We start from the raw sequence: 16,078 nt of genomic DNA on the forward strand, positions 1-16,078 counted from the left end.
CTTCTTTCTACTTTGTCAAACAGTTCTTAGTTGCTGGCTCTGCTCAGCACTGGGGCTGTGAAGGGTGTACTCCCTGCTGTGTGGGAGGGACCTAGGGCCTCTTTGGATGCCTGTCTTCGAGGACAGCAATGCAGAGAGGGCATAGGATCTGAGGACAAGGAAATTCCTCAGCATGGCGTATCAGGAAAGCATGGCTCATTCTGCAATGAGCCATGAGTGTGGGCCATTGCAAGTCACAGAAAATGCACCTCATTCCAGTCAAGCAGAAAAACAGGCACAGGCTCAGTGTAGGTCCCAAGAGAGGGTGCCTGGACCTGGGCTTTTCTCCCAGCTTTCAGGGACAGCTTTGTCCTGGGTCTGCCTCTGTTCATGGGGATGCTTGGCAGGAGTCACCCCCAGGACTTATCCATGCATCACTATTCAGAAGAGACAGAGGGCCCCTCTCTCCACATTCCAAACAGAGTCCTGGTTTCCTCAGCCTCACCCTGCATAGCTTGCACAACATCCTCAGAACCATTCACTGGCAAATGGAGGGGAACGTCCTTACTGGGACTCCCAGCTGGAGCTGGGAGAGAGGTCCACTTCCCTTAGAACACCTGAGCTGCTGCATGAGTGGACGTCAGAAGAATCTCTATGCCCTGTTAAATGGGGAGACAAAGGGGTGGTGGGGGCTTCAGCCAGTGATTTCGGACCGAAGGTGACAGCCGTCCCAACCCTGCCCAGCCTGATGCCACCTCCTCTGTTCTTGGAACAAGGCATAGGAAAAGAATCTCCTTTGGAAGGTGACAGTGCTCCCTGAATTAAGGTAATGGTTGCGAGCACCAAGTACAAGGACTAGACGCATATTTACCTGCGTATCTGAGAGTTCCAGATCCCCAGCTTCCAGATGATCCTTGCACATACAACCTACCTTCCTTCCAGAGGATGTCTTTTCCTCTGGAGAGTAGATGCTTGCTCTTGGGAAACGGAATGACCTTGGCACTGGCTTCAGGAATATGCATCCCACAGCCAGTTTAGAGAAATAAATGTTGTAAATGGCATTGACAGCTGCTCTTTAGGATGAGGATTATTATGGAAATCCACAATAACAATCTATGGCAAGCAACTAAGTTTGATGTCAAAATGAACATAATATGGGGGGGCGAACTTCATGATTATCTCAAAAAAGCCGTAGGTGAAATAGGTTACCAAATCCTAGTAACAAATCTAAAATAAGTAGGAAGGCTGGCTTCCTGAGGCTTGGCGACAAAATAGCTGGGTTGGTCATTTGACGTTGTACAGTGTGCCTAACTCGAAGTCAAAATCAATTAATTCTAAGTTCTCGGAGGTCAGATACTATGTCCTCTTCACTTTGGATCCCTGGCACCTTGCACAGAACCTAGCAGTTTGAATGTGCTGAGAAAATGTTTGAAGAATCAAAGAATGAGTGGTAATCCTGAAACACTGAAGGCATTCCTGTGATAATCAGAGGTAAAGGACAATTGCTGGCAGTAACCCATTATGATTTAATATTTTCTGTAATCTCTGGCTAATATGACAAGACATGCATTCTTCAAAAGAAGGCATGTGAAGTATAAAGACAGTGGGTTGAAAGTAAAAGGATGCAAAAGGATTTAATATATAAACAATATGTAAAAGAAAGGAGACATAGTTATATTAATATCAGACAACATAAACTTCAGGCCATAAAGAGGGACCTGATAATGATAAAAAGGCCTTCTCAGGACATGAGAATCACCCAAGTGATGTACTCCTAATAACCAGAGCTTTAAAATACATGAAACTCAAATTTACAAAAAGGAGAAATAGACAAATCACAAATATACCCAGACTGTCTTTCAGTCATTTATAGAATAGATAGAGAAAAAAGTGGGTGTAGGAGTTAGAGAGACATAGGCAATGTCCTTATTTGTGACTAGAAAATGCAGGCCCAGCTGTAAGTGTGCACGGCTGCAAGTGCTTGGAGGTAACTACAAGCAGAGCTTCTCCCCTGCACATGGAAGTGGCCCAAGCCAAGCAAGGCCAGGGAGGTGCGGGGAGAGGTGCAGAGTGCAGAGAGGAGCAGGGAGAGAGACCTGGGAGAGGAGTGAGCACAGAGAGGGTCCCGGCTCCCTGACTCATTGGCCAGGAGGCACCTGCCCTCATCGTATCTGTGCCTTCGGTAAGGGGCCGGGACTCAGCTTCGCCCTCCTCCTGCTTTCCTCGCATCTCTACTGAAAATGCCCCTGTTTGGACCTGTTACCTCGAAGGCACGAAGACTTTCATAAGTGTTCACCCTGCCACTGCTGCAGAGCCCATGTCCAGGGGAGCTTCCCACACTCAGGGTGAGGGCACATTTGTGGATCACAAAATCATCTTTGTCACCACCAGCTTTTTGGTCCCTTCCTTTCCCCTCCTCCTCTCCCTCCCCTTTCCCCTCCCCTTCCCCTTTCCTTTCCAACGGGGTCTAACTCTGTTGCCCAGGCTGGAGTGCAGGGGTGTGATCACAGCTCACTGCAGCCTCTACCTCCCGGGCCCACAGGGTCCTCCTGCCTTAGCCTCCCAAGTAGCTGGGACTATAGGCACCTGCCACCATGCCCGGCTAATTTTTGTATTTTTTGTATAGATGGGCTTTCGCCGTGTTGGCCAGGCTGGTCTCAAACTCTGAGGCTCAAGCAATCTGCCTGCCTTAGCGTCCCAAAGTGCTGGGGTTACAGGTGTAAGCCAGCGCCGTCTGACCTTGTTTTTCTTTAATGAAATGATGGCCTTTGGTGGTCTGAGCAAGCTCTGGGGAAGACAGCCTTGTTGCTCCCTCCCTCCCGGCCCCTGGGGTTCATCTCACTCCGAAGGGAAGCCATCTCCAGGGCCTCTCAATGGTGTGGCCGCTGTTACACGGGCCCTGAGAGCCCCACCCAGAGGATCTTCCTGTTGCAACTCCTTTTTTATCTCAACCTAGCCTGTTCTCACACAACGTCAACCTGGTGTCTTACTGAATGAATCCTTTCTCATGTTTGTATTTAAAAGCACTAAAATACTTTCGAACTACTTGACCTTAGTTTATACCTAACCTGGGGCAAGTGTTTTGGAACAACAGAAGTGACAAGAGTGTTTACAGGTCACTTAGAATGGTACTGCTGTTCTCTGGTCCTCATTAATCAAACCACAGCTGGAGGCCTTCGCTGGAAAGTGTACGACATGGCTCAGACTTGGGATGGCACAAACCAACACCTTCTGAGCCAGGCCCAGGCTCAGGCCCAACCAGTACACGATGTGCCTCCAACTTTGCCGGGAGACCATCCGCGGCTTCCAAAATTCCCCAAGCAGCGTGCCCACACCCACAGCCATCCAGCCAGGGCAGACTTCGGCCGGCTCTTAACGTTTTCTTCCTAATGAGGAATTTTCAGCATCCTCAGTTCTTGTTTAAAATGGCACACAAAGTCCAGGTTGTTCCCTGAACTGCAAACCTGTCTGCTTTTCACCTTTTCCCAGCCTCTCTGGCTGGAGGGCGACAGCAACCCAGGTGAGACTGGGGAGGCCCCAGGCCCCGGGCTGTCCTCCCATTTCCCTTCCAGCTTTCAGCACAGCTGCCTTCTCTAATGCCACAGGCAGATTCGTGCTTTACTGCAGAAAGTGGTATTTCCTAGCTCATAATTTAATTATTTTAGAAAAGGCTATCTTTTTAGTTTTACAGATGTTAACTTTGCATCTCAAAGTTAAATGACAAAAAAATAATAAATAATGTAAGACAGACCAGCTGTCCGGCAAATAATCCAGAGAGAAATGCAAAAATGTTCTGGACAGCCAGGGCTGACCCATCTATGCCTTCAGAATGAAGCTGTGAAGTTTCTTTTTATTTATTTATTATTCCCGAAGCCATGAATTTTAAAGAGGCCTGGCCAGGGATACAATCACTAAATAAAACAAAGAAGGGGATCCTGACTAGCTGGGCCGTCTGAGTTAACCAGTCATTTATTATCAATAGCAGTCCCTACGCTGGGAAGACAGCAGAGGTGTGTAGACAGGTAGTGCCAAGCGTCTTTCTCATCCTGAATCTCCTTTGTCCAAGCTCAAGGCCTGTGATGAAGACTCACTCTCAGGCCTTTGGGGTACAAGAGGCTGCCATGGTTATTCTGTTTGGAAAACACTTCCAGAGCCCTGACCCCACGGTGCATGGGTGGCTCTGCCTCATCACCCAGCAAGCCTGAGGGGACCTGGGTGAGCTTCTTCTTTGCCCTCCAACCCTGCAGGGGCGTCAGGGCACCATGAAACTCATGCCCACACGCACTTTGATGGACAGCGTCCCAGGCTGGGGACACACACCAAGGCTTGCCATCACGTTCTTTTCATCAGTGTAACAGCGGTAACTGTCCAGGGACACGCAACCTCCTTGTCTCCCATCACACTCCGTGGCCCAAACACAGCACAGCTGGAGCCGGGAAATATCCACTAAGTGAATGCCCATCACTGCTACACACTCACAGCTGTCTCCCTCGGCATCTGCACACGCAGGACAGCTCTGGACAGGTGGGGCACTGAGGTAGCCCAGCCAGGCTGCCAAGACAGGGCTAAGAAGCCCAGTGGAAATTGTGGATTTCACCAAAGACTCCCAGAGAGAAGCATTGCCATCCCCTCCCTTCTTCAAATGCAAAGAAAAAAAAAAAATAGTTTGTTGTTCTCAGGACTTCTGGGTATGGCAGTCTCAAAAATGAGCCAAAGCAAGCAAGAAAGGGCATGCAAGTCCTTCTCTGGATGACAGTGACGAAGGGTGAGTCCTTCAGAACGCTCTACTCTGGAAGCCTGGCCCACCGCAGAGTGACATCTCCGTCACTTGGAAGGCCAACGTTGTCCCCCAGCTGTCAGGTCCAGTTCATGCTTGTGAAAGTCCTATGTGTGTGGCCACACATGTGAGGACACATTAGAGTAGTTTGAAACTGAAGAGAGCAAATTGCAGAATGAGGACAGTTCTGACAAAAATGTACCTCTTTTGCAGCTGATGTAGCTGAAAGCCATGGGCTGCTGCACGGGAGCAGCAGTTGTATAAGACCAACACCCAGGAAGCCCCACCTCTCCTCGACGCTTGTTTGAAATTTCTGCCAAGGAGTGTCCATGACAGTGGGTAGCAGGGGCCTCCTCCGCCCCTGCCCAGCGCATAGGGGGAGTCCAGCAGGTTTTGCCTGAGCTACCCCGCTCAACCGGAGTGGGCTGCTCCTGTAAAACCCACCCTCCACGTTGGAATGAGATTCTAGTTCATCCTGACGGCTGACCACTGGAGTGGCAGCCCACCCTGCAGCCCTCCGAGCCCCTGAGGGGCCCTGGGTGTGGTCTTGCATGCTGCTCACTGGCCCTGCTCATTGGCCCTTGCCCCTGTGACCCTCCTTCTCCTCATCCCACCCCAGGATGTTATGCTTGGGATGTGGCCGTGCACACATCTGTACAAGTGTCTCAGGAGCAGTGACCACAGGTTAGTCCTTAAACTAGTAACCCTCCACACACCTTGTCTTGCCCTAGGACCCCTTCTCCCTCCCAGGCACCATGGTTTCCCTTACCCTCGGTCTACCCTCAAAAACAACCACCAAACATATCCTACCGGAGTTTTTTCCATTGTTTTGGTAATCATTCATATAAAATCTCATAACAAGGATAGTCAAGGCATACTCAACATCACTAATCAATAGAGAAAGACAAAACCGCAGTGAGATAGCACCTCACCCCCATTAAGAAGGCTTTCTGGATCATTTAAGCAATGAAGAAATGACAAGAGCTGGTGAAGATGTGGAAGCTCCAGAGCCCTGTGCACTGCTGGAAGGAATGCAAAATGGCGCAGCTGCTGTGGGAAACAATGTGGCAATTCCTCCCAAAATTAAAGGCAGAATGACCATCTGATCCAGCAGTTACACTTCCAGGTACCTACCCAAGCAATTCAAAGCAGGGACTCACACAGATACTTACACCGCCATATTCATAGCAGCATTCCGCACAATAGCCAACAGATAAACATAGCCCATGTCTGCCGACAGATGAATGAACAAACAAAAATATGGACTCTACATAGAATGGGATATTATTCCGTCTTAAAAGGAGGGAATGTCTAACACATGTACAACACAGATGAACCTAGAGGACAGGAAACTGAGTGAAGGAGGGCAGTCACGAAAGGACAGGCCGGGCACGGTGGCTCACGCCTGTAATCCCAGCACTTTGGGAGGCTGAGGCCGGTGGATCACCTGAGGTCAGGAGTTCAAGACCAGCCTGGCCAACATGACGAAACCCCGTCTCTACTAAAAATACAAAAATTAGCTGGCGTGGTGGTGGATGCCTATAATCCCAGCTACTTGGGAGGCTGAGGCAGGAGAATCGCTTGAACTCAGGAGGTGGAGGTTGCAGTGAGCCGAGATCATGCCGTTGCACTCCAGCCTGGGCAACAAGAGTGAAATCCCTTCTCAAACAAACGAAAAGAAAAGGACAGATGATGTGACTCCACCTACATGCCGTGCCTAGAGTAGTCAAACTTGTGCAGACAGGAAGTAGAATGGGGGTGGCCAGGAGCTGGAAGGGGAAAGGGGAGTTCGTATTTAATGGGCACAGAGTTTCCATTTAGGTTGACGAAAAAGCTCTGCGATGGATGGTGGTGGTGGTTGCACAACAGCGTGAAGGTACTTCAGGCCCCGGAACCAACTATATGCTTTAAAGCGGTTAAAATGCTACATTTGATGTATGTGCAAGTTACCACAACAATTTTTTAATTAAAAAAAAAAGAGGCAAGAGCACCTTAGGGAATACAATTTTAGATCAAAATATTTTCAAAGCACTCGATTCCGAGACAGAGCTCAGAGAGGCTTCCAGAGCCTCCAGCCTGAGCCTGCTTGGTGGCAGGGCTTGCCCCATCACCCTTCACTTTCAGAGCCTCTGAAAGTTCATCTCCTTGTAAAATCAACATGACAGCAAATGTGTCTGCTCTGACTGGGAAGCCCTGAGTAACTTGTTGGAACCCAGGTGGCCATAAATCTCTGTCCTGAGTTATGGCCCGAGATGCAGGAAACACGTGGATGTGGAGGTCCAGTGCAAGTCATTCTGCTATTTTAAGCTCCCACTTTCTCTCAGAGAAAACTAGGGGCTGACAGCCAGGGGCTCGGAAGCCATCAGAAGAGCCACACTGGGCAGGACAGCTCCCCTGGGGCACTCGGCCGGCCTCTGCAGACATAAACTGGGACACCTTCCCCAACCCTAAGCCAGACACTTCTGCTGTACACACACTGTATTTCCTTTGCAGGAATTACTGCCTCATGATAGCATCTTGTATACTTTATACTCGCTTCTTATTTCTCTGCCCCTTATCCCCTCCCTTCCCACTAAGATGGGGAGTTTCCATCTCAAAAATCCCATACAAGAAATGAGGAGAGAGGAGAGAGAGGGAGAAATTATCTGATAGACGAGACAGTATTTTTCACAGTTAATTGAGGATGATTTTCGTAACTGGCAAATGTCATTTTGATCTTTGCTATTAGAACATCTGCACCATCTCACAACAGGAAGCACAGATATATTCCTTGGGATTTACCTATTCTTAGAACTAAGAGCACACATTCCACCAGCTGTCTCGTGTTGAAAATGTTAGCTTTCCAAATCCACGCAATTGGATTGAGCATTTATAAATAGATTCAATAAAAGGAGATTCCATTAGGTCTATACACTAAAACTGGAATTTTTTAAAGATCCTCCAAGGCCCCTTTCATTTGGTCTCTTCTTGAATCATGCCCTGAGAGCAAACCATGCAGTTTTATTGCTGAAGATAATATACATTGTTTTTTGAAAAAAGAAAGGTGATACGATATTCCTCTGTGTGAAGAAGGAGCTCAATTCTCGGCTACACCTAAGCATGCAGCCGCATAGTGATGCCTTGAAAGGAAGTGTACGTGACACATTCAGAGACTGGGAGCCCTCCTGCTGGAGGAGGCTGTGTACACAAAGCCTGGTCTCTGCGGGGACTTGGGGAGAGATCTTCACAGCCCCCGAACCCAGGAAATGCCCCCCACCCCCCAGCATTCCTCAATGCACATTCCAGATTTATCAGAAGGCACTGGAGTTAAAGGAAAATCAAGCCTGCGGTGTATTCCAGTGACATATAAGAATAAGCCAATGCTTCTGGTGTGCCGCAGTTTCATCAGTGCTCTCCTAACGCTGCTCTGAACCCTAGAGGAAAAATCGTGCCTCCCTGAGCTGTAGAGTGTGAGGCTCTAGGCTATTTTCAGCCTGGATTTCTCACGCGGGCTGGCCACGTGGGGCTGTCTGCAGCCTCCCTGCTGGGGATCCTGCACAAGGAACCAGGATCACATGTCCCCTCCCTCTGGTGGTTCCCTCGTTCCCTCCCCCAGCCCTGACAGGGATTCCCAAATCCAGCCAGGGGTGGGAATCAAATGCAGAGACCCCAGCCCAGGGCTAAGAGGGGTCTCTTTAAATGAGGATGTTGTCTCCAAGACAACTGTCCCATGTTTTCCTAAATACACATATATATGTAGTTACATATAATCACCCTTTTTAAAAAGCTGTTTCCATGTGCTCTTATTAAGCATAGCACAGTGTAAAGCACAATCTAGCAAAGTGATGGTGAGTGAGTGCCCACAGGCTGAAGGTGCATGTAAGTAACCTCTGAGAGGGCTTTACCAAATGCCACCCTCAAACACACACACACACACACACACACACACACACACACACACACCATGGCTATACGTGTGCTCGGTATGCAGCTTTAACAAAAGTGTTTAAGATGGAGATGATATGAACTTGGTTCTCTCGAAGCAGAAGCACCAAGGTTTCTCTGTGTGGCAGCCTGGTTCTTACACAGTTAGGTGGAGGGAGGAGCAGCTGGATGCTAACCGTATTCTTGGATCTAAATAAATGTATTTTATACACGGTTTCATCTCTGCCTGCATCCCTATGCTTTGGAGTCAGCTGACTGCGGCGTGGGGAGGCTGGGATAGGAATTCAGGTCCTTCCCTTAGGGCCATTAGATCGGCCACCTAATGTGATGTGACACCCACACATTTTAAAACCAAATGAAGCAGCACCCTCCAAGCGCCTGCCTGACGTGTCTCTCATGATGAGGCAGACATCCATCAAAGTGATTTATGCAGATGGACCGCCTCAGCCCTCACAAAAGCCTGTAAAATTTATTCTAATTTCACCCGATGTGCAGATGGGAAACATCAAGTCCCAGAAAGGGTAATTAACGTGCTCAGGTCACATGGCAGTAGCGGTGCAGCTGGGACTAGAGCCCAGGCAGGCTGGTGCATGAGTCTTCCTGGACTACATTCTAGGATCTTGGTGGAGGAAAGGTTCTGCAAACAGGAATTTCCACATGTAAGTCAAAAATATGAATTCCATTTGTGCATAGACATACCGATTGTCTTTCTCAAATCCTGGCCTTTGGAGATAAGTAAATTAAAATAAACACTTTAAAGGTAATTCTTGTGGGACCCACGTTATTTCTAAATCAGGGTTCATGTGGCACCTACTGTTTAATTCAATTCACTCATCCATTCATTCACGCATTCAACAAATGTGCACTGAGCAGCACGCCTGGGCCAGGCCTGGGTGCCCCTGCAGCACCCTCAGTGCGCTCACGGCTTCACACTTGGGCCCTGTCCTGGGTACGTTTGGTGAGTTACTGGAGACACAAGCTTTGTGTCAGGTGTGTCAACAAGCACTGCGAAGGGGCCACATGGGGCAGAGGCTGACATTGGTGGGGAAGGAAGGGAGGGCAGGCTGGGGTGGGGGGAGCTAAACCAGAGTGGGTGAGAATGTGATCTTGGCATCAGGAGAAGGCACTGAGCTTGGACCCAAAGCAAAGTAACAAGAAGGGGCTTAGCATAGTGGAGTTGTGTGGGAGGGAAGGAAGAAAGGAGGGATGAGGGAGGGAGGGAGGGAGGGAGGGACGGGTTTGCCCCAGGGCTCCAGACATACACAGAGATAAACACAGTGGTATGCACCATGAGGACAAAACTGGGACCAGCAAATGTGGTGGATTTTCTCTAGAATCATCTGCCCTTCCTGCCTGTCTGCTCTCACCCACTGGGTAGCAGGAACAATTTAATGTTTATCCCGTCCCCTCCAAGCAACTCTTGGGGCTGCTCCTCAGTAGGGCTGCTTCTCCTTGCTCTCATCCCCAAGTCTCCTCACCCCGCCCAGCCTCTAAGACAAACCTTGGCTCTGTGAGGGGAAGGTTTTGCAAGGATTGGGGCGGTGGGGGCTCCTGGACCCACTGGAAGGTGTGCTAGGACTGTCATCCACGTGTACAGGCTGCGAGGCTCCTGCTACCTTGACTGCTGACATCAGGGCTGTCAACATGTGGGCTCTCAGGTCCTGCACAGGATCCGGCAGCCTTCCCTCAGGGCCAGCATACTGCACAGGGAATGTGGCCTCGGGGGCACGTGGGGGATGCCGTCAGGCCTGTGCTCATGGAGAAGGGGTGACGGGTACTGCACTGCTGGAGCTTTCCCTGTCTTCATGCCATGGATCCCCAAGGTCATCTGCAGAAGACCATGGACTCGCCACACTCATGCTTCTAAGTGCATGAAATGAACTATATCAGGTGACAGAGAAAACCAATGACACTGAAACAGCAAAATAAGTTTTAAAAAACCAACTTGCTATATGACAACATATGTGCATTATTAATGCATTAAATAATCTGGAAGCTGGTTTCATAGCTGCTGCAATTTTGGAATAGTGAGCACACATGTGTGTCAGGATAATTGCAACAAGCATAATGTGAATGGAAATAGCTGATTGCTGTTGGGGACAGAGTCCCCAGGACAGAGGGTTGCCAGATAAAATACAGGACACCAGTTAAATTTAAATTTCAGATAAACAATGAATAACTTTTGTAGTGTAAGTATGTGTCAAATATTGCGTGAGATATACTAAAAAATTTTGTTTATCTGAAATTTATTTAGGCATCCTGTATTTTTTATTTGCTGAATCTGTCAAACATTGCCTCCCAGTACTGTAACAGTCGTTTATTGTGCACATTTATAACTGAAAGAAATGCTAACTTTTGGTTAGAGATTAGTGGCAATAAATATCTTTTTCCCACCCAGGTGTATGGACCTCCCTTGGTCAGGAAGCCCTGGACCAGCACCATCCCTCAGCAGACATTTGGGTGCAGGGCGTCAGCCCACAGCAGGCACCTGTTTTCTGTTCTCACCATCATGCTTCATGGGCTCTAGACCCTGTTTACCTGCTGGCCTGGCCTCACTTGGGGTCTTGCTAGTATCCTGGACCCTGAGTGTCTGCGGGATGATCCAGAGACTGTTGGGCTGACTCCTCATTGGGGCCTCAAGCCCGTGGTCAGTCCCTGTAAGACATCATCTCTGCCATCTCTGAGTGTGTCTCATCTGGACCACCCAACACTCTACCGGACGGAGATTCTTCTCTTATTGGGATCCTTTTCTGGATTATAAGTCCCATGAAGACTGGAGTTAGATCCACCATTGTATTCCCAGCTACTAAAACAGTGCCCTATGCACAGTAGGTGCTTAATATTTTCTGAACGAACAAATACATAAAATAACAAAGAATTACAGACTTCTTATTATGTTGCTGATTATGATTATGTTTGTCATTTGTGTGTAAAATGTGCCCAGAGAGGTAAAATGGAGCCATTTGATACAGCCTTAAAAACCACAGGGATAGGCCAGGTACAGTGGTTCACGCCTGTAATCCTAGCACTTTGAGAGACCAAGGCGGGCGGATCACGAGGTCAGGAGTTCGAGACCAGCCTGGCCAACATGGTGAAACCCCGTCTCTACTAAAAATACAAAAATTAGCCGGGCATGGTGGCATGTGCCTGTAATCCCAGCTACTCAGGAGGCTGAGGCAGGAGAATTGCTTGAACCTGGGAGGCAGAGGTTGCAGTGAGCTGAGATTGTGCCATTGCACTCCAGCTCTGGGTGACAGAGCAAGACTCTGTCTCAGAGCGGGGGAAGAAAACTATAGTGATAAATTTTAATTTCATGAACTGGGAACTTCAGAGCCATGATGAGCTTCTTGGGAGAGAGGGATATATTTGTAGTGTCAATCGAGAAGGAGTATTTTGGGCATCACTCCTGGCAGAGCAAGTGGGAACGAGGAAAACAGCATGGTGACTTCTCTCAAGACTACTGTGCACTAGGAAATCTGTTCCAAGCTCCCTTCCATATGGAAGTGATGTCATAGAGTCCTATTTTCTTCTCTTGGGTCTTCCTAAAATCTGCATCTGAAGCGGCTTCCATAATGCTCAATATAACCTTCCTCCCCAGATCTGGAAGATGAAAAGTCCACCCCCTCCAAGACAGTAGCTGAAGTTTCACATTAAAATGAAAACCTGCCTCTGGGGCAGAGAACACTGAAGTTGGGAAGGCCATGATTTTCCAGCAGTAATTGCCTATCTGGTCCCATCATCTTTTTTGCTCGTTCAAATTCTCAGTTAGTCGGATACATTCAACACATCTGAGCCCAATATGAAAGGGAACTGTAAAGATCACAGCAGCAAATAAGCTCTGGGTACACCCAAAGGGGTCCAGTTGAATCTGAAGTGTGCAGACATTCGGACGTGGTACCACACATGGCCTGGGCAAAGTGAGAAATCACCTTTCCATTCCACGCAGACACCTCCTGAGCTCACAGGCCCACACCCCAAGTCAACCCCGACCCCATTCCTCCCCTACTGTCCCCATCTCTGACCCCACCCAATCCTTTCTGAAATCTTCTTAGTTCAGCTTCAAAATGTGTCCAGATGCAATTGTCTCTCCCCACCACCACCCCCAACCCCTGCACTGACTTCCCTGGGACTGCACTCACAGTCCGACATTTGCTCCCAGCAAAGGGGGCCAGATCTCTGTGACCTCCTGCATATGGAGGGGCACACTCCACACTAGGGAGCTGCAGGTCCTGCTCCTCCATGCTCTGTGAGGCCCCTGCACCCTGTGGAACACTCATGATCACCCTACCTGTTCTACTAGGCTCAAGCTTTTCTCTTTCCTCCATGCCTGCCACCCTCTTCAGATAAACTCTCCAATTCACTTTTACACAGATGTTCCTTGGTCCTTGTCTTTGCCCTGCCATGAAGTTAGGGGGTTATCTTTGTCTTTGTTTTGTTTACTTCAGTATCCCAAGTGCCAAGAGCAGTGCCTGGTTCACACAGAATGTTCCATAATTATTTCTACGATGAATGAGTGATGGAGCAAATGAATGAATGGATTCAAAGATGAGTGAGACAGATGACTCAGACTTAGTTTCAGGTCGTTTCCATCTGGCTAACTACCAAACCAGCAGACTAGCCGTGTGAAGGATACACCCGATGTCAGAGGAAAGACTTGGGCTGGGCACATTCTCTCATTCCCACAGAGGAACACTCAAGTTCTCGGCAAGCCTGTGCAGAGTGAGTTTGACCGTCAGAGGCAGTTTGTCCCTCTAGGCTGCGGCCATGCCAGCCTTCAGGGTCCACCTGTTATCATAGAAGAGTTTCTTACTCCATAGTTAGAAACTTGTGTGTCTCTCTCCTGCTTGTGATGGAGCCAGGGCCATTGCATCTTGTGTAAAGTGAGAGATTCTTAGAAAACTGCTCCTAGGAATATGGATGAGCCTCGAGGACATTATGTTAAGTGAAATAAACCAGGCACAGACAGGTCAATACTGCATGTTCTCATGTGGGAGATAAAAAGGTGCATATCATAGAAATGGATAGCGGTTACTAAAGGATGAGAAGAGGTAGGATAGTGAGACATGAGTTAACAGATACGAAATTACAACTAGATACAAGGAATAGATTCTAGCAGTAGGGCCAGGTGTAGTGGCTCACGCCTATAGCAGATTGGGGGGCCAAGGCAGGCAGATCACTTGAGGCTAGGAGTTCGAGACCAACCTGGCCAACATGGCAAAGCCCCGTCTCTACTAAAAATACAAAAATTATTTGGGTGTGGTGGCACACACCTGTAATCCCAGCTACTTGGGGGGCTGAGGCACAAGAATCATTTGAATGCGGGAGGCAGAGGTTGCAGTAAGCTGAGATTGTGCCACTGCACTCCAGCCTGGGCAACAAGAGTGAAATTCTGTCTCAAAAAAGAAAAGAAAAGAAAAAGAAAAAAGAAAAACCCATGATACGCTTTTTTATTTGACGTGGCGTGCCCACCCTGTCCCTGCATTTCCCACCACCCTTAGCCCCGTTCCACAGCAGAGGATGTGGGAGGATGTGTGAGGCTGTGGGCAGGAAGAGGGTATCTCCTCAAAAGGTGCAATATTGGCTTTTAGGGAAGATCAAAATGGCAATGTCAAAATGTCTCACACTCAAGCAAAGCAAGACGTTCTTTCCATCAACCATCATCACCTGGGCACCTGGAGATCCCTGGTGCACAGAGGGGTATCCACCGTGGGGCCTGTCAGATGCCTCCATTTAGAAAGCAAAAGGCCGGCGAGTGGGTTGGGTGGGAGGCAGTGAGATGTGAGTTTTGAGTGGTGATTCTTCTCTACAGGCCCACAGAACATACAGGCCATCTGTCGGGTCAAGTCTTGTTTGCAGTGAACAGTCAGCTGGTTTAGAATGTCCACCACTGAGTAAGTGTTTCCCAGATGCCAGCTGCTGTCAGGGACTCTCTCTCCAGACCCAAATTAGAGAAAGTGGCTGAAATTCGATTGAGAAATAACTTGAGTACAGTATTAAGAATCTCTAAGTACTACTTCATACCCATTAGGACAGCTATTGCATTTTTCGTTTAAAAAAAAAGAAAAGAAAATAGCAAGTATTGGTGGGGATGGGGAAACTTAAACACTTGTTCCACTGGTGGGAATATTAAATGGTAAAATCACTGTAGAAAACAGTGTGGCAGTTCCTCAAAAAACAAACAAACAAACAAAAAAAACCAAAAACAAAAAACACATAGAATTACCATATGATTCAGCAATTCCGCTTCTGGATATGTACCCAAATGAATTTAAAGTAGAGATTCAAGCAGATATTTGCACATCCATGTTTATAGCAGCATTATTCACAATAGCCAAAAAGTGGAAGCAACCTACATGTCCATCAACTCAGTGAATAAAGAAGATGTGGTGTACGCATACAAGGGAGTATTATTCAGCCTTGAAGAGGAAGAACATTCTAACACGTGCCACAACATGGGGGAGCCTTGAGGACAGAATGCTCAGTGAAATAAGCTGGTCACAAAAGGAAAATGCTGCACGATTCCACTTATAAGAGGTACCCAGAGTAATCAGATTCAGAGACAGAAAGTAGAAGGGTGGTTGCCAGGGGCTGACAGGAGGGGGAATGAGGATTAGTGTTTAATGAGCACAGAGTTTCAGTTTAGAAAGATGAAAAAGTTCTGGAGTTGAACGGTACTGATAGTTGTGCAACAAGGTGAATGTATGATACTTAATGCCATTGAACTGTACACTTAAAAATGGTTTAAGATGGTAATATTTATTTTATGTATATTTTACCATAATAAAGAAGAAGAGGAAGCAAAGGAGGAGGAAGAGGTAGAGGAGGAGGATCAGAATCTCTAAGTGGATTTGCTACAGAGGAAGCATGCAGAAGCTTTTCCCCTTAGCCCTCCCTTTCCTGATCCACTGTCCAGTAGACTTGCCTGAGGTCCTCCCCACTTCTGGAGTACGCATCGCCTTTAAAACACAATCTTTTTGTCTACCCAAGGACTACGTGCTCATGGTTTAAGGTGCCCAAAAGGACCTAAACCATGACATTTAAAAAAGGCAGTTGCCAACGCCTCCCTCCCTGCCTGAGGTTGAATTCTACTTTCAACCTGGTTCTTCCAAAGTTCTAAATAAAAATGCTTGTTGTCCTGTTTATTGATTGATTATCCATCCACTGTCTGCTATGAGATGAAAACTTAGCACTTACCCGCCCCTCCCACCCCAATGCTTCCAATCTATCCCCATTTCTGTTAAATCAGTTTTCATTGCTTACTTCAACACTGAGCCCAATATACTGCTAGGCTAGTCCCATTTGCTGTCTCACGTAAGTTTTTTATTCTTGTTTGGAATTAAAACTGACTGTTCCCTTTGCCTCATTTTCTATATAGCTATCCCAAATTCATCTTGTCCC

Source organism: Pan troglodytes, chromosome 16 (genome assembly GCF_028858775.2).
Source record: "Pan troglodytes isolate AG18354 chromosome 16, NHGRI_mPanTro3-v2.0_pri, whole genome shotgun sequence".
Taxonomy (NCBI): domain Eukaryota; kingdom Metazoa; phylum Chordata; class Mammalia; order Primates; family Hominidae; genus Pan; species Pan troglodytes.